Below are 18,638 nucleotides of genomic sequence, written 5' to 3' on the forward strand. Positions count from 1 at the left end.
TCAGGTAGCTGCTCCCTCTGCTGCAGCAAGCTAGAAAGCAAGGGAGAGCACAGGCTATCCTTCACTTTTCAGAGGATAATGTACCAGATTAAACATCCCTTTGCCTGTGTGCCTTTCTTTTTTTATCTCTTACTCCTTGTACAGAACTGCAGAACTGCTTAGGAATGCATTGCCATCCACAGCTGCCTCATTGCCTCTGTGTCCCACCTCTCCTCAGATTCTAAATCACGGCTGGAATCCCTCCAAAGGCCTATGGAGATGTGAAATTTCATTTCCCCTGCCCTTTCAGTTAACACTCTCCACTAGCTCCTCTCCCTCTGACAGATTTTTATTTTTTTTTCATAATCACGTATACATTTATAAACATTGGCTGTACAAAACTACTTGATCTGCTCCTTTCTACCATGCTGTTTTTAATGTGTAACTGCCCAATTGCACAAGCATCATATATCCCAGATATCCAAAAGAAAGAATTTATACCTGGGTGTCTTCTATAATGACACGACATGCAATTCCTGCCCCCTGATGACATTCCTTTATCATATGAAATAGCATAGACATTCAAGACTTTGAATATCACTAATATCACAAACTCCAAGGTAACAGAAACTGGCATTCACCTATATACCTTGGATGTAAAAGACTACAAAACAGAATATTGCTTCCCAATTTTACATGATAGGTAGCCAGAAAGAACAGAAATTGGGTGAAGCCCAGTCATTTCAGGAAAGCCAATGTTCTAGCACCACAAGAAAACCTTGATAGTGAGCCAGCAAATGTAGCTTGTGGATGAACTTGTAATTGGAAATGCACTTGACCAAGTACTTCTCAGGAGCATTGTATACAAAATAAACAAAAAGGATTTCCAGTTGTAATGGCAAGAACATGAACTTTGTGCAAGTCATTAAGTGGCTACCCGTATGCTGAAAGCACTTCACTGATTGAAACAGGATCTTAGAAAGAATGCAAAAAGATTCCCTGCCTCTCAGCTTAAGGCTTAACCTAATTTATTTTAGCTACTGTACGATACCTGTGTTGATAGCATTGTTAGAACTGGCTCACTAAACCCTGAGCTCCATGCTGAAAAGCATCGCTAAATCACCCCCATCTTCACCTTTTAGACTATCTAAACATTGGCTATCTTGTCTATTTATGAACATCAAAATATTTGACACATTTTAGTATCTTACTGCAGAAAAAGCAACAGATTTCCTTTCTTATTAAGCTCTCATGCTTTGCTATACAAGTACAAAATGCATAAAGGAAATATATCTGGCCCTTCTATGACCATGCATGCAAGGAAGCAGTCATGATTTTACAGGATACCGCCAAGGTCACAGATCTCCCCATCTGCCTGCCACCTCTGGAAGAATGTGAGCAGAGGTGTTCCAGGTTTCAGCCTTTTACCTTGCATTCGTGAACACCTGGGCAAGCACTCATCCCCATACCTCCCAGGGACTCAGCTGCAGCCAAGAATCAAAGCCCAGGTCTTTTTATTCTAATGCAACACTGGAAGACACTTTCAAGAGCCTGCCCTTCACCTTCCCCCACCCTTTTCTTCTCCCCATGGCTGTCAACTCTTTTGACTAAGTACAGTATCACTGGGATAAATTGCACAAGACTTACCTGAATGCCAGTCAAAATGTTTAACCTTCCATTCACCCACACACTCTGAGACACATGATCTTCTTTAAACAGTCACCCTGTGATTTGCAGGTAGGTAAAAAGTGAAGAGTGTGGCAGCAGAGTAAGTACAGGGCTTAAAATGAATTGAACTGAAATGTTCCCTATATGCAGGCATTACTAAACAGCAAAGTCCTTGTTGATAATAGAGCCTATTTAACCTTCAACCCCCAGTGACTTATCATACTTCATTTGTAAAGTCTGAGCATTAATTCTTCCAAAACCAATGCATTTCATTTATTCATATTGGTAAATCTTTCCTGAAGGAAACTGTCTCGCTAAATCCGATAGGGCTGAGACAATGCCTGTAATTGTATATCAGCATAAATAAAGGCACTAAGAATGGGCCAGTTATTCCCACAGAACATGGGCAGGAAATCAGCACCATACATTCCTCGGAAGCCTGCACTACCCTAATCCATTTCACAGCGGAAAATTAAGGCATAGCATATTTTACAGAAAACCAGGCTAGTAGGAAAAGAAACCCTTAAAAATGATGACTTTCATGGCATGACACTTTCTTTATATTCACGCATCTAGTCATATCCTAATATCTAGCCAATTTCAGCAACAAATATCCTAACTGTGAGGAAAAATTTGGTCATGATGCAGACACTATTAGATCCCCAGAAGATGCAAACATGAAATTGGATCTTCCTTAGTTCTACTGCTCACAGAACTATTTGTAATTCAAGAGAGAGACATAAACTAGACAAGGTGTCCTGGCAGATCCACAAAAGTGCTCACTTCCTTTCCTGGTAACCTTCTAGTTGCAAAAATAAAAACCCTCTTCTCCAGGCATGTGATACAGCAACTACTGAAGACATTGAGTTTATCAAAGATACTCATTCCAGACAAAAAATCCTCATGCTGCAGAGTTTCTCACATTTCCACCAATTTATGCCATGGGCTTTTTCACTTTCATTGCCTCATTCTGCCACTAAAAAGAAGATATGAATCCATCTTATTCTCACTAACCAGTTAGCAGTGCTCTTTGCTTTTAATTCCCAGCAGGATCAATTATCAATAAATAATTAACAAGAGTGCTTGAAAGCTCAGAAATACAACCTAAAGAACTGAAATGTTTTCAGAAGAATGCATGGGATTTATTAATCAATTTTACAGTAACCAATCACAAACTGCTTCTTAGTTCTCTTTCTAATGGCCAAGATTAATACCAGAATACAAATGTCCTTGCCAAATTATTCAGAAAGCAAATCATGTCACAGATGCTACAGCTTTTTTTTACCTCAGAGATCCACTGCAGCCTAAGAAATGAAAAAGTCATATATTTTCCACAAAACAAACCCAAAATTTAAAATAACCTGGCTTTTAACTACGGATTTTGTCAAGTTTTTCTACTGTATTTTCTGTTCTTGGGAGCCACAATATGTAACTGCACAAGTGATGTGATAGAACAGATGACAAGACAGATTGCCATGTTATATTTCAAAGAGCCAAAATAGATTCAGGGGTGGAAAGGAAGGAAACTTTCTATACTCAGAAGTACTGACAATGATTTCCTATCTATGACTTACTTGCTAGGGTAGGTCCTTGCAATTGATTTGCTACCAGTAACATGGTCTATGACCTGCTGATGAGAAGAGTAGCCTCAAAATAAGACCCTGCAGAAGTGTTCCTTCTCTGCACAGCTGCAAATTCAAATTCCTTTTGATAGAACTGAATCTGGATGCCCTGTAGGTTCTGCTGGTGGTGGCAGTATCAGGGTTGCCAGGCCTTCAGCCCTGAAGCTGTGAGTCTGACTGTTTACTGAAGATTCACTGACAGCCTTAAAACCCCTCTGGCCTTGTGTCTCAGAAGTTTTATTTAGAGAAATTGAGAATAACCAAGGTTTATAAAGATAACTCGGATACAACTTCTCTTAGCAACTCCAGTTGCTGCCATCTAAATTGGCAGGACTCTTCTTTTAGATTATTTTGCTGTTTCAGAATTTGTGGCCAGATTTAATTCTTCATTTTCCCCTGTATCTTTTTTGTATTGACTAGTAGCTATGTGTGCAGTCCCAATGGAATGAAATGGAGCACACCTGTGCTGAAAGACGCAAGCATCAATTGATCCTTTTTAGTACTAGTGGCTTGTGTTAACCCTAACAACTGGCAAGTTCCAGGGTACAACTGGTGAGTTACACCATAACTGTTGTCCTGCATTTTCAGAACATAGAAATACCGTCAAGACTTTTTTTTCAGAAGTTCTCAAGAATTTTCCAAACCTCAGGTTGCTGAGACAGGAAATATTTCTAAAATGTGTATGTCAGTCAAATGGCAAGACTTGTGCTTGGATGTCTGCTGGACAAGGAACAGAGAAATTAAAGGTGTTGTTCTTTATAATAGACTATAATTGAAGTGGCAAAAATATTTCAGAAATGTATCACTAAATTTATAGAACCCTTAAAACCAAAACAGTTCAGTTTCTGAGCTATATAGAAATACAAATGTAATACGCAAGAGTTCAGTGAATGATTAATACACACTTTAAACATGTCAGGGACAAAGAGGCATGACATTATCAATATTTGTAATGGCTGAACCAAAATATTAAGTACTTATGAACATATTTTTAACTCTTTACAAACTGTTGAAAGTTTACTTCAGTGCACCTGCTTAAGAGCTGGTAGTCAAATAACAAGAAGCAGCATTGCCTATGCCAACTGGTCTGTACCTGTCTCAGATTTCAAAGCATCTGAATTTTCCTGGAATATTTCAGACTATGATTCTTCAGACACTCTGATATTTCCTGAAAGTTCTAGCAGACTAGCAATCAATATCTAGAAACATGGATGGAGCTTTGACAGTGATTGATCTCATTAAGGACAATGGAAAACTTTCTTGAGTTTAGTAGTATATGCACTCAGTCTGGAAAAAGTACTTGGTCAAAAAATGCAGGAGGTTGCCAAAATGTCTTCATGCTTTTTCTTTTTTAGTCTACAAGTACAGCATGCAATGTTTACAGGAGCCAGTAATGTATTCAGAAAATAACCTCTCTGTGGCTATCAAGACATACAGACCACCAGCACAAGTGAAGCTCTCCAGAGATTAAATACTAGTTTGGCATTATTTACTTAAGTATTTCCATTAAAATGTAAATCTGAATATTTGAAAGTAATACTCAGTTTTCCCTTTTTCTCCATATTTTTAAATTTTCTTATATTTTAATAGGTTCATTTAAATGTCTCTGGCATCTTTTCAATCTCTCTCCTGCTGGAAAATGCAGAGAAAATCTGAAAGTTTTCTCATGCAGTATCATAGAATCATAGAATGTCCTCGGTTGGAAGGGACCCACAAGGATCATCAAGTCCAGCTCCTGTCCCTGCATATGAAAACCTCACTGTTCACACCATGTGTCTGAGGACCACAAGCTTCAAATGCAGAGGTAATACAACAATCATAAGCCTCTTCCTCAATCTTCTTTTGTTCTCCAGCTCCACAAACTATTAAAACACAGACCATATGGAGACATTCGTCTGATCCAACATCTTGCTAAAACAAACAGATCAGAATCTGAGTGCAGACACAAGGACTCTTCACTGCAACTGCCATCGTAGCAGACATTTCTTATTTACCATGAGACAATTCTGGTCTCTGCAGGTCATAGCCTGGTGATTGAAAGGTGATTCTCAGCCAAACACTTGAATGAGAGTCTCATAAGCTAACATCAAATTAAGGATTCCAACTGCACATGCAGCAAAGGAGAAAGCCCACTCGACATTCAGGTGCCCTCTTAGGGATGGCTTTGTGCCATGTTGGCTTTGGTTTCTGAGGAAAACACTCAACACTTACAGCCCATGGCAGAAGTTAGGACATAAACCTGAGCTTTGGTTTGGGGCCTTTTTAAAAGCTAAAACTTTTGTTGAAAAAAATTATATAAAAACCTACATTTTATTTTAGCTGATAAATGGGAGATGGAATATAGAAGTGAAAATAGACAGAAAGCAGATTAAACTAGAAAAAATACTATTTATTGTTAATTTTTCTGTTATGGACAGTAGCCTATTACCAGATCTGGAAAAAGATATCTACATGAAGTTCAAACAGTCAACAACTAAATGTAATTACAGTAACATATAGTACCAGCTTGAGAACTAACAAAATTGACAGTGTGGCCATTTTGGATATGTTTGTATCTATTTTTGCATACACATCATAATCTGAGACATTAGAAGGCGCTGTTTTTCCTGTAATTGCACACACTGGATTGTTTTGGCCAAATTCCTTTGGTACTGTGAGCAGTATTTGTAAGGACAGAAACAAAGTTGTATGTCATATCCTTAATTGCTTGTTCTAACTTATGAACAGGATAAACGGAGGGTAGGAGGAAACAAGCATGGCAGCTCCAGTATATGCTCCAGAGTTCTTTCACGGCAACCAGCGTTCAAAGTGATGTATACTCTCATTACAAAAATTATGCTTATGTGAGAGTGATGCTTATGAGAGACTCCTACACATCCTACACAAGAAGAGTTTGGTCCTAGATGATAAAGGTTGGAAGTAGTGTGCTCATCTTCTTAACTGGTCCCAAACTTCAAGATCAGGAGTGAAGGCACACAAAACAACTCAACATTTGAATTGTGCTAAACCTAGGAGGATGATAAAATAGTTTTGTTTTTCTTGGAAACTGATGGTCACCAGAAGAATTTGTGCTGGCAAACAAGTAATTTGATTAAATCCAATGTGCATTTCCAGCTAACCAGCATTTAATTCACAATGGGCCTCCTTTCCATTACTTACCTCTGATCACTTATGCTTTCCAAAGCAGAGTAAAGCTGTTCTAGTTTGGTAATGTTTCACATTCACTGCATGGTGAAAGGTTACGGTGAAAGGTTGCTGAGAACTAAGTCCAGGTGGTATCACAAGCCTTGGCTTGTTACACTGAGGATTAGCTAGGAATGCAGCTACATTGGTGCAAATCCTCCCTATTGGCAGAGTAAACAACTGCACACTCTATGCATTGTTGCAATCCACCTTGGTTTCAAGCAGGGATTAAATTCTGCAATTTAGGCTAGGCAGAGGAGGACGCAATCCTTCTACCAAACGTTGCAGGAGCACACAGCCCCACACAAATGGAGAGACTTAGTCCCTTCTCCTGTCCCATAGTAAATCCATCCCTGAGCTCTGTAGTTACTGTGTAGAAAAAGGATAGGATGGGAATTTTTGGTCAGTTCTTGTTCTGTTTCAGTTTTACATCTGAATTGGAGAATGGACAAAGTTCAGACAGTTTAACACTTTACCTTATGAACCTTTTTTGCCTGGATCAATTTTGTTTAATTATAAAGTCACATAAGCTTTCATTGATGAATTTTGTGCTTTCCATAAAACTAGTTGGGTGTGGCTAAATGTATTGACTATGTTTAATGAAACTGTAAAAATGAAAGAGGGAAAAGGTTTGTCTTCTCTAACCCCCTTACATATCACTACTGTTCTTTCCAGTGTTCTTTGGAGTGTATCTTTCATAGGTTTGTTCAACCTGGCTATAAGCTTTTTTATTTAAAAAGAAGGAGCTGTATGAGGACACCATTTTGACTGATGCTGGATAAACACAAACTGTCCATCAAAGCAGAGTTAACAAAAGTTCATTTGTTAGAACCACTAGACCTCAGGAATTCTGCTGTCATTTCACTCCTGCTATTTCTGAGCCCCAAAGCAATAGGAGATTCAGGTAGGTTTGCCAAAATTAGGAATGAAATCCTTCTGCATGACTTTTGCATATTATAGATCGGGCATTTCCACAACCTAACTAGTACTTCTGCTCACGCTAAAACATTTCACTGTTGCAACAACCTGCCAGTGATATCCTTTCTCTCTCATGTAGTTTCCAAGCCAGTATCTTTACCCAAACAAACCTCCACTAGCCTTACATAGAAGACTTGTCTAGTATGAACACAAAGTGATTCACAGTGGTGATTGCTTCAGTGTTTATAATATTATGTTTATAACAGCCTATAAAGATGACGTAAACCTTCAGCAAAAGGTTATAACATGCCTTCTGATGTTTTATTCAGTTGTTGTTCTGCTCACAACTCCCATTGAACCGTGTATAGTGTTTCAGGTGTGGGCTTGCCAAAATCTCATAGAAAAGAAATAAAACCTCTCACTACTCCAGAATGATCTGTTGTATTACAGTTTAAAGCCATAATAAGTTCTTCTAAGAAAGGCTCTGAAAGCCCTCAGTAGCTAAATCACTGTGATTCTGATGCCTTTTGAGACAAAGAAGCAGCCACCAGGCCAGTACAATCTTTGCCCACACAGAGATGTGGAGAACAGGAGTTCTACCTGCCTAACACCAAATGACAGGCAACAGGAATGTAAGCCAGAGCTGGCCACCACCTGCTGGAAGCTGTGGACAGTCAGAGAATACTCAAGGATGCAATGCTACTACCTGAAGTCTGCTCCTGGCAATGAAGGGCTACAGTAACCACAGCCATAATAATAAGACAATAGAGAGTAAAATATTAAAAACACCTCAATAAATTGTAGCATAATGAGCCATTGGCTTCCAGGCCTAGCTGGAAAGGCCAGGGACATCACTTCCCCTCCCCATCATCACCTCCCATATGAGTTCCCTTGTCACCACAGCTCAGCTAGCGGAACTGCGTGCACAAACACTCCCTATTCCACCACAGTACAAAGGCCTATGCTCTGTCAACTGTGAGTGAGACCTGATGCTTCCAGGCACTGCTTGAAAACAGGTGTTAGGACTTCTGGTAAGTTCAGGCGGTCTATCTCCATCCTACATGTTTAGGGGGTGTTGAAGAAGGCAAATGCACCAACCATCACAGAATAGATTTTGTATCACTTTTCTGCAAAACAAAAACCTCTCCCAAATCTACTATCCTTTAAGAACTCAGATGTATAATGGAAGACCTGAGTCATCTGGAGCTACTGTAGTCAGAATAACATAACCACAGCTCATCTACAATGGAGCAGCAATGAAAAGACTCACAACCATAAATATTTTGTCACCACAGTATCTTCTGTGAATGGGGAACAATGTCATCACAGTCTTGACATCATGACTGGTATCAGCTTGTCTCATGACTCAGTTCAAGAGATATTGTCATAAAAGTTATACAGCTGTCAGACAACAATTATTCTTAACAGCACATTTAATCAAATGCTTTGGTATCCCTTCCTGGAAGCCTAGGACTTAATATAGCTTCTCCCCATCTCCCCATGGGCACTTTGAAGGATAATATATCCCACCCTTCATCTCTGCTTCTAGCTTCAACACGTGCAATTTTGCACAATAAGAAGCTGCATCTTAAAAACATAAATGAGTTTTTTGCAAAAACACAAAAGACAATAAATCAAAGTTGGTGAAAACAGAGGAAGTGTGCTGTAAAGACCATTAACTTTCCAAACTACTGCCTAACTAATTTAAGGCTGAAACAGAGTCATGACACTTTAAAAAAGATGATTACTTACTAAATACTTGTTTTTTTTTCTCAATTAAACACACAGTCTTAGTATCCAAGGCATAGTTTTAATGCAACAAAAATATCCTAGACCCAGTAATTACAGGGCAGGGAAGAAACAGGAAATCCTGCCTTTGCTGGCATGAGAAATTAAGTGAATGGAGTATCCTCAGCTTAGCAAAGTATCCTCCCTGATAGCATTGAGAAGCTTGCTTGTGCTGGACCCAGTCTAGGATTAAACATGGGAGTTCAGTTTCCAAAACTGCCAGTCAAGAACCTTTCACACAGCCTAAATTCATTTTGAAGTGCTAAAGGAAATAACATGAAATAGATGCAAGTCACTCAGTGTTCACAAAACACAGCTGATTTAAAGCGAACTATATAACCTGTTGCGTGGGTTGATTTTTATCTCACATGGGTTTACTTAGCAGAGCTAAAAATGTCAGCCAATACAAGGTTTGAGGCCATTTTCTGAACAGACGCAGATGATAACCTTGTAAGCTCAGCTGTCTGCTCCAACCGCCTTGCAAATGATAGTGTGTTTCCAGCACAAGTTACAGGAATTTAGACAGTTTGTTTCTACTAATTGTAATTGCACGATTATATACTTCTGTACACAAATACTGTGGAAGCACTGTGGAGGCTTCCTCATTGGGGCTCTAAATATGAGTCACCAGAACTCTGAATAAACTCTTCCCAAACAAGATAATCCTTCCATTCCTAGGGAGTAACAGGGGCCCAGCAACCTGTCTTTCCCCTAACCCTAAGCCCTAACCCTAATCCTAACGACTAGACCTGACCCTAACCATAACCCTAACCCTATTCCTAACCCTAATGACTAACCCTGACCCTAACCATAACCCTAACTCCTAACCCTAACACAAACCCTAACCCTAAACCCTAACCCTGACGCTGACCATGATCCTAACCCCTAATCCTAACCGTAAACCCTGGTCACATGCAACAAAGGTCATTTTATTTCAGGATTTATTTAAAATCTTAAAATTTAGCCACATTGTTAACACCTTTTTTTTTCCTCCCTTAACAATTTCAAGTGTCATTTATTTTAAAGGCCCAGGTCTTGGAATGCTGTGATTATACTCCCACATTTATGTTACAAAGTTAAAGCACCAGGTATGCTGGTGCTTGACAGTTTTAAAGCAATTATTTATGTGCTGAAGGCCGTATATCTATGGCAAGCATGGAGTTCCACACAGGCTAATTCACCCTGCTGCACAGTTCCGCATATTGATACACCATGTATTGATACAGTATGCATGTATACAGCAGTATTGATATCCTATAGAGCAAGTACATTTCAGGCCTTCATGACTCCAGAGGAAAAAGCACATGAAATGTAAAGTATGAAAAAAAAAAAGAAAGCAAATTCAATGAACTCTGCTTTTGTTCTGATTTTCATGATCTAGGGGCTAGATTCATTAGTTCTTAACAGGATTTCTGACCTCTGCCATGCAAATGGGAGAGCATTTTGACAGCAAGCCCAGCCTGCCTCTACCTGCAATGCTGCCAGCTCCTGCTGTCTTCAGGCGCTGTATCACTTTTTCTTCAGCCTAGAAGAGCTACGCTGTCAGAAACCCTCCATAACCAATGTTAAATGTCACTGCTGAGTGACTTGAAACACTGGCAACTGCTGAATACCTGGCCTCCACGGTCCTTCAAACTCCTCCTAAATCCACGAACAGTAAGGCCCAGGGATGAAAATCAAGTCCAAGACATTGAGCGAGCAGAGAATTCTTTTAATACCAGGCTACTGGGCCATTCCTCGGACTTTATCTAAGGATTTCAGCAATGGGCTCTACAAGCCTTTAAAATACTGTACAACATTGCATTACTTATGACTTCCTACTATTGTTCTCTTTGAAGAGTTCTGTTGGTGTATCATTGATACAGAGGTCAGACACCCTGAGGACAGTATAAATGGGAAGCATCCTGGTAGGAAAACAGGCTGAACGTTGCTTTTTAGCTGGGATTCAGCCTGAAAATTCTTTGTGGGGAAAGTGAGTGAACAGTTCAGTGTATTTTACGCAACAGACAGAAATGTGACACACGCAAATATACACACTCCATTGGAACATACAGACCCTGATCCCGCGATCAGATGCAACATTTCATCACGTGTGTGCTTACACAGAGCGCGGGTGTCCTTGCCAGCCGTACCGCGGGTGGACACGGGACCTCCGCGCTGCGAGGACGCTCGAGCCTGGCCCCTCTCACCGCGACCCGCAGGATTTCCTGTCTCGGCAGCCCCTCAATTCCTGGAAACGGTTCTTCCCGAGGGCAGGACGGGCGGCGAGCAGCGCCGCGGGGCTCACGGCTGCGGAGCCGTCGCACCTCACCTGAGCAGCGGCGCGCGGCACCACGGAGCGCAGCACCGCCCCTCCCCGCCACCCCGCCCCCCCGCCCCGCCGCGCGCGGCTGTAACGGCTGCAACGGTCGTAACGGCACCGCGTGCTCGAGCGCGCTCATGTGACGGCTCCGGGCAGTCCGCTCCAGGGGGCTGGTCGGTTGGCTGGGGCGCGCCGGCCGCTCCGCTCCCCGCCGGCCGGGCAAGGCAAGGTAGGGCAGGACGGGCCGCACCGCACCGCGTCGCTGAGGAGGCGGGTCGCGCCGGGCAGAGCGCCGCGGGCGGCGGCGGTGGTGGTGCCGGCGGCTGGCTCTTTTACCCTGTCCCCAGCGGGTTCCGCTCTGCGCTCAGGTGAGACGCGCGGCCCCGGTCGCGCTCCGCGGGCCGGGCGGGTGCCGCTGTCAGGCGCTGCCCGAGTCTCTCCGGGACGCGGGTGACCCAGCGGGTTTGGTGCCGGACGGGCTGGCAAGTTGCGGTGCACCCGAGGGGAGCGGGAAGCTGCGGGGCAGAAGGCGCCGGCAGCCGCCGAGGAAGGAGCGGCAGGCGGCTGAGGGACCGCGGGGCTCGGGGCGGTGGTGCCCAGCGGGCCGGGGGCAGATCCCGACAGGAGCCCCCGGCTCCTCCGGGCCGCTGAGCGGGGTCGCCGCGTCCGGGCCCTGCGGAGACCCGGCACCTCCCTAACCCGACTTGGCGTCCCGTTCCCTTCCCCGGTAAGTGGGAAAATGCTGACAGCTCTCTCGGGTGTGCGGACGGTTCCGCTGCAACGCTGGAGAGCTATTCAATACCGTTACACGTAATTATTTCTCCGGTTGAACACGGTGTAAATAATGCGCTGGGATATTTCTCACTACACCTGATATGGCTTTTACCTGTTCGTGCAGAGGCTTCTGTATACTATTTATTCTGGCTACACCCTCTTTTGAAAACTCGATGGGCAAAACTGAAATCTGTTCCTTTTTCCTTTTCTGAGTATTGATCTGGCACATTCGCCATAAAAATTAAACTTGCATATAGATTCTTCAGGCACTTTCTGAATGCACTTTGTTTGAAAAGCAATTTACTGAATTAACGTAGCATGCACAAAGATAACTTGACTTGACGTACTAGCAAAGTAACATCTATTGCATGAGCAAAAATGAAATGTTGCTGCCCTTGGGTTCCTTTTTAATCTTAAATTATTAATGGGTCTCTGCATTACATGAATGAAATTTGCAATCAGTACAGGGTGCAAATGCATGTAGAGATCTGGATACAAGAGGAGCTGGTTATGAAGGATGTGGCTCCAAAAAGATGAGTAGGAGGCTGAAGTTAGAGAGCCCCTTCTGTTCCTTGCAGTTATTGAGTTCCTCTGGGGGAGAAGCAGTGGGCCATACCCAGCCCAGCACTTTTGCAGCTCTCAGAAAAGAGGAATGAGAAAAAGGCAAAACTTTTCCTTGCTTGGGTAACATAGGAAATTAGAACTTTAGTACATACACTTTTGTTTAGCAGCTGTTTAGCTTAGTCTTGGGTGCTCCTAAGGGAGGGTTAGTGGCAATCACAGCATCCCATCTTCTTTGAGAACTTGCTTGTCAACATCTCACCAAATGCCTGCATTTGTACTTAGTTTTTTAAAAAAGTCTTTATATCACGTGGCATCAGTGACTTTTGCCTACGTAGTCAATAGAGGAAAAAAATCCTACATCTGTCAGGGAGACTCCAGAAAAAGCACACCTGTCTAAACTGAAGTAGGAAGGGCAAAACATTTGCATTTGTTATAGATTCTGGAACATTAAAGGTTTGAAAATATGTTGAGAAGAAATGTTGGTTTAGGTATCAATGGGAAGTAAAATTTCTACTGTCTGTTCAACCATGTAATGTACAGTAAGCGAGGTGTGTCATAGTAAAGATTGCAACAGTGAACCAAGGTTCTGTTCTTTATTTTACTTGAGCTTCTTTCAGTATTTGAACTTTTAAAGGCAAAAGTTTGAAGACCATATTAAATAAAGCAGAAGCATCATTCTTATAAGCAGTTACTTCCACATAATCCCTCCAAGTTTGTTGAAGAGATTTTGGGCAGACATACTGAAAATGTGTGATGTTACAGAAACATGAAACCAATACCTAGAGATGATAGGCTAGTGAAGGAAAGGTTAAGAGGTTAAATTCTGCAATATTGTTAGTTTGGTAATCCTAAAAAAAAAAAACCCAAACAAACCAAAACCAAAACAATAACAAAAAACTGGGGGGAGAAAAAAAGACTGGATTAACCTACGCTACTGAACAACCCAAAGGTGAAGCTGGAGTGGATTTGAGCAGAAAATTGGGCTGAGTTTTCCCTGACTTTTCTTTAGCGTCATTGTGTTAGAAGAGCGATTTGTCCATAGCAGAAGAGGCTCCTAAGCCAGATCAGACATGACCGGTTATGAGTTGTCCCAGAAGGAGCAGTCCAGGGAACCCAGCATTCCACATGGTCTCCTCTGCATTCCTTCTGGGCACTGCAATTGTATCACCTGCGAACCCGTGGCAACAACCAAGTCTTCCTCCCCTTCCCACCCATTTGAAGGGTGTTCCCCACCTTGGAGAATCAGACCATATAAGTACAACCTTCGCTGAATTACTCTTTGTTCCAGCTGCCTTCAGTTTCCCCCAGTTTATGGTGACCTCACTGCATGTCTGCAGGCAGCACTATGGTGCACTTGCTGTTGTGGGTGAGCGTTAGTTCAGGTAATGCCTGCCTGGGTGAGGAGCGGATGGGGGAAAGAAGGAATTGCACTGCTACAGCCAGAACCGATACCCTCTGGTGCAGGCACACGGGGTAAGAGTCACATAAAGCCATCTTTCTTTCCAGCTATGAGCTCTTCAAGACTCAGATAAGGAAGCTGCACAAAAGCTTTAGCTGCTCTGTTCTTCTGAGTGCAGATGACCATCACGGAAATAGATCTTCCTCCACTACTGTGGTAGGGAAGATGTTTATAATTTGCAGTTGTAACCAGGCAACATAATGCTAATTAATATTAACCTTTCTTTTGTGGTCCTAACTTTCTTCAAAATCAGAAAGCCAAGGTAAGATTGAGGCGCAGAGGGATGGAGGCCAGAAGCTTTTTTTCCTGTGAAGTGGAACTTTTAGGCTTAGGCTTTAGTAATGATGAAAATCAGGTTTAACTACATTTCTATCATCTCTTTACACTCTTCAAACAACCAGACCAACTTCAAAGCATAACAATTAAAAAATGTCTCGGCAAGCAGGAGAGTCTCAAAGTGGCCTTTAATGGGACAATAATGTAAATAATTAATGATTTCTGAAAAAGAATTATGAATGAGCTGGTAAAAGGGCTTTGTGTGTCTGTTTGAGAGTGAGAAGAGTCTCAATGTATCCATGGGGACCATGTCTGTGGGTTTTAATAAGCGCAAAGCAGAGAAAGGCTGGTTGAAATGTATGAGATCTCAGTGAAATAAAAAACAGAGAAATCTCTGAGTTTATTATCAGATAAACCAGATTTCCTCCCCTCCCCCCTTTTTTTTTGAAAAGAGGTATTCTAAAAGAAGTTATTTATTTTTAATCTGCCATCAATACAGAGGAAACAAATGAACAGTTATGAATGGTACAGTACCACATAAATAGGTATATAAACAGTTAGAGACCTCTGTGTGTGCTAATGCCACTACTTAACTATTTGGGGTTTTGCTTCATTGTGGGATAAGGCTGTTATTTGTAGGGCTCACAAAGGGACCTATGTGTGGAGGCTGTAAGGGCCTGCCTTGGAGAAAGTCAGGGTGAAGACAATAAAAAAGGTGCAGTTGTAGCTGCCTGAAACATACCAGTTAGGGAAGACTGATATGGTCTTTACCACTAAAATGCTTAAGGATAAGTACCAAATGTGCTTCAAGGGAAGGACTTCTAGAGGGATAAAAAGACATGCCTCTAGCTGTAGTGTCCATTCCAGTGGCTTATCTTTTCCACAAAGGTGGAATGAGGTCTTACTTCATTTTCTGTGTTCACTTTTACTGTTGTCTTGTGCAGGGTGTCTACAGAAGGTGGGAATTTCTGTGAGAAACTAACTTCAGTCCTAATTCAACTCTGAAATGTAGCTGATAAGAAGGGAGAAATGCCTAGAAAAGCTAAGCAGGCTGCTAGTCTCTTCAGCTGAAGAATCTGTATTTCATGTCTGCTTTTCAAGCTAGCATGAAACCTCTGAGAGCTACTTGTGTCACTGAGCATTGCTTTTGGGGCAGAATCTGAGGTGAAATCAATGTTGCTATCACCTTAGGTTCTTGGGAAACCTCAGCCTTGGCATGGGATGGGAACCAAGCCACAATAATGCAGCCGTTTACCAAAACCAACAAAGCACTTCTATAGTTAATTTCATTTGGGACCAAAGGTGGAAGCAACACTGAAGTCCCAGTTCACAGGTCATCAGGCTGTCAGCTCATATTTTAGAGTCTTGTCACCTTCTTGAAGCTGGGCAAAACTCCCCTCCTCAAAGTCTGTTAGCTAACATATGAAGAGCTGGTTATCTGTGATACAGCGGTGTTTGGTTCTCATATGTAAGGTGATTTTTTAAATCTAAATACACAGGAAAATTATTCAAGAACAATCCTAATTTAACAGAGTTGTGTCAATCTTCAGTTATACTCAAAAGCTTATTTATCTACCCGTGATTTCTTCAGTGCCTTGGAGTGAACAGCTAGTATTTTAATGCAGATATTCAATTTACCTGTTTGAAACTTTGAAAGACTGTTTTGTTGACCAAGCAGGCCTGTATTACAATATAAAATGGATCTTAAGAGATGTCTTTGGTATTGTATGTGTTGTAATTTTAGATTGAAAATAGTAATGTTTATTATCAGGTTTATCTTTTTTTTTTTTTTTTTTTTTCTCCTTCCCCCTTCAGGAATGCCACAGTAAGAGAAAGACAGAAATATCTTTAATGGAATTCTGCTTTTGATCAAGCTGTTAAAAATGGATTTGAACATTATTTTCTTCTGTGAGGTAAGTATTCCCAGGGAGAAATAAAAAAAAGTAAAAAAAAAAAAAAAAAAAGGAAAACTGCCTTATTTCACTTGTCTGTCACCACTGCTCTTCTATCCAGCAGCTTTTGTTCATGTATTTTAAAATTATAGCATCTGTGACTTGGAGAACTTTGTACTGAAAGACTTAACTGAGAAGTCCTAGAATTAATTCTTTCACTTACAGGATTAGTCAGTTTTGTTCTGATATTCAAGTAGATAAAAACAAATGTATAAAGGATCTGCACTTTGCAGAGTTGGTGTAATGGGTGGCTTCTGCACGTAGGAACTTTTGACCCAAGGTCAAGTTTTCTTCAAAGGATCAAAGAAACGGAAACTACTAAGTCTAATTTTCATGAGTGAATACTTACACAGACTAACTGCAGAAGCAGGAAATGAGTGAGATCCTGGGATGACGAAAGAGTTTGTACCACAAATAGACAGGTATTCTTTCATGCAACCAGGTAGCTTTCTCCGTTCCTGCTCTGTGCAGCCTAGGGAAAAGATGGGGCTGTTGCCAGCCTGAATTACATGTGCATATTAATAATGCCTTTGCCCACACCAAGATCTTCACAGGGTCATACAGTAAGCATGTAAGTTGGTAAAACCAAATACATGTCCTTTATTTAAGAACATGGAAAAATTCAGGTTGTAAGGAACAGGAGGTCATATAGTCCAGCCCTCTACTCAAATTTTGGAGTGGTCAATGGGGTTAGGAAATTTTCACCCATTTGCCTTCCCAGTCTGTTATATGTTCAGAATTATTAACAAAAGGTGGATTTATATCTTGCCATGTGTATTAAATGCACATTATAATAATGTAGATAGGAACATAACATGGTACTAAAATTTGTCAGAAAAGAAAATATTTTAATTAAGACAGGATTGTGCAAGAATGGCCTGTTTCTCTGAACAAAGGAAACAATAAATCTCTGGTGTAATTATTTCTTGCAATTACAAATGAAACATCTACAGGTCATCTAGCACAGTGACATGCTGCCAATATTTTCAAGACAGGTTCTCTGCAAGAACGTCCCCTTCCCAGGCATCTCTAGGGAATCTATTTATTTACTTTCTCATGTAAGCAAAATTGCTTTCTCATAATAAAGGGAAGGAAAGCGAACACATTGCCTGATACATGTTCTTGCCTGATACATGTTACTGAAACATTTCCTCTGAAGTATAAATATTTTTTCATGGGAAAACATAGTGACAGTGTGAATAAAAATAAGCATATTGTCAGGAAGCTTAGGGAGCAAAGTAAACACAAACAAAGCATTCTTCCCCCCTCATTATGTACTACCAAACAGAATGCTTCATGAGCCCTAGGAATAACTACTTCAGTGTTCTGGCAAGGGAGAGTCATGCAATGAAAGGGTTAATACTGTCAGAAGGAAGAGATTTCAACATTCAGAGCCTCATAGGAGGGTCACTGAAGTGAAGAGATACTTGGTGTGCTTTGGATTTATGCTTATCTCAACGTGCTTTGAATTGATCCCTCAAAATTGGTAATTTAATAGCTTTAATAGTTACATTAGTAATTTAATGAGCCCCCTTCAGCACATCATCAAAGTCAAACATATACTTTGTGAACAAAAATAGAAGTCATTTTATAGGTAATGCAGTTCCTGAAAGCCAGCATAAAATATTACATGTATGCAAGTTGTGATGCTGTGAATTATTTAATATACACTAAGAGTGATCTCAGCATCACAAAGTACTTATTAAGGCAAATGGCACACCTAAGAACCAAACTGTCTCTCTTCACCTCTGGTCCCAGTGTCAAGTCTCATTTCCCAGCCTGATTTTCTGTTTCTGAATGAATTTCTGAGTAACACACATAGCTTATGTAATTAAGTTACAGAATAATATTCTTGGAAATGTACTTTTTCCACACCAGTTTCTGTTGCTTCTGTGATTGGGTCTCAATTCTGGAAGAGAACATATCTGCAGGTCTGGACAAAAGTTAACTTACGTATTGTCATGTGCTTGAGTCAGAAAATGCTACATCTATGGAAGGCATGTCTTTGTAGAGGTGTTATTTGCTCCTTAATATTCGGGTCACAGCTTATTCGCTTATGGGCTTCTGTGTCACTTGAGGCATTACGAGACAAGTAGTAATAAATTTAGCCCTCTGGCTAAAGAAGCTACTGCTCTCCGAAAGATTACTTTCTC

General features: G+C 41.2%; 1 protein-coding gene across 1 annotated transcript in view; it reads left to right on the forward strand.

The window, feature by feature from the left end:
- The first annotated feature begins 11,743 nt into the window (after positions 1-11,743).
- The window catches only part of RHOBTB1 (Rho related BTB domain containing 1), a 53,282-nt gene continuing 46,387 nt past the window's right edge, over positions 11,744-18,638 (forward strand). Inside the window, exons 1-2 of the mRNA XM_082053349.1 lie at positions 11,744-11,828; positions 16,349-16,446. The gene's annotated coding sequence lies outside the window, so the exon portion shown is untranslated. The remainder of the gene's footprint in view (positions 11,829-16,348; positions 16,447-18,638) is intronic.

Source organism: Streptopelia decaocto, assembly GCF_964273445.1.
Source record: "Streptopelia decaocto genome assembly, chromosome: 5".
Lineage (NCBI taxonomy): Eukaryota > Metazoa > Chordata > Aves > Columbiformes > Columbidae > Streptopelia > Streptopelia decaocto.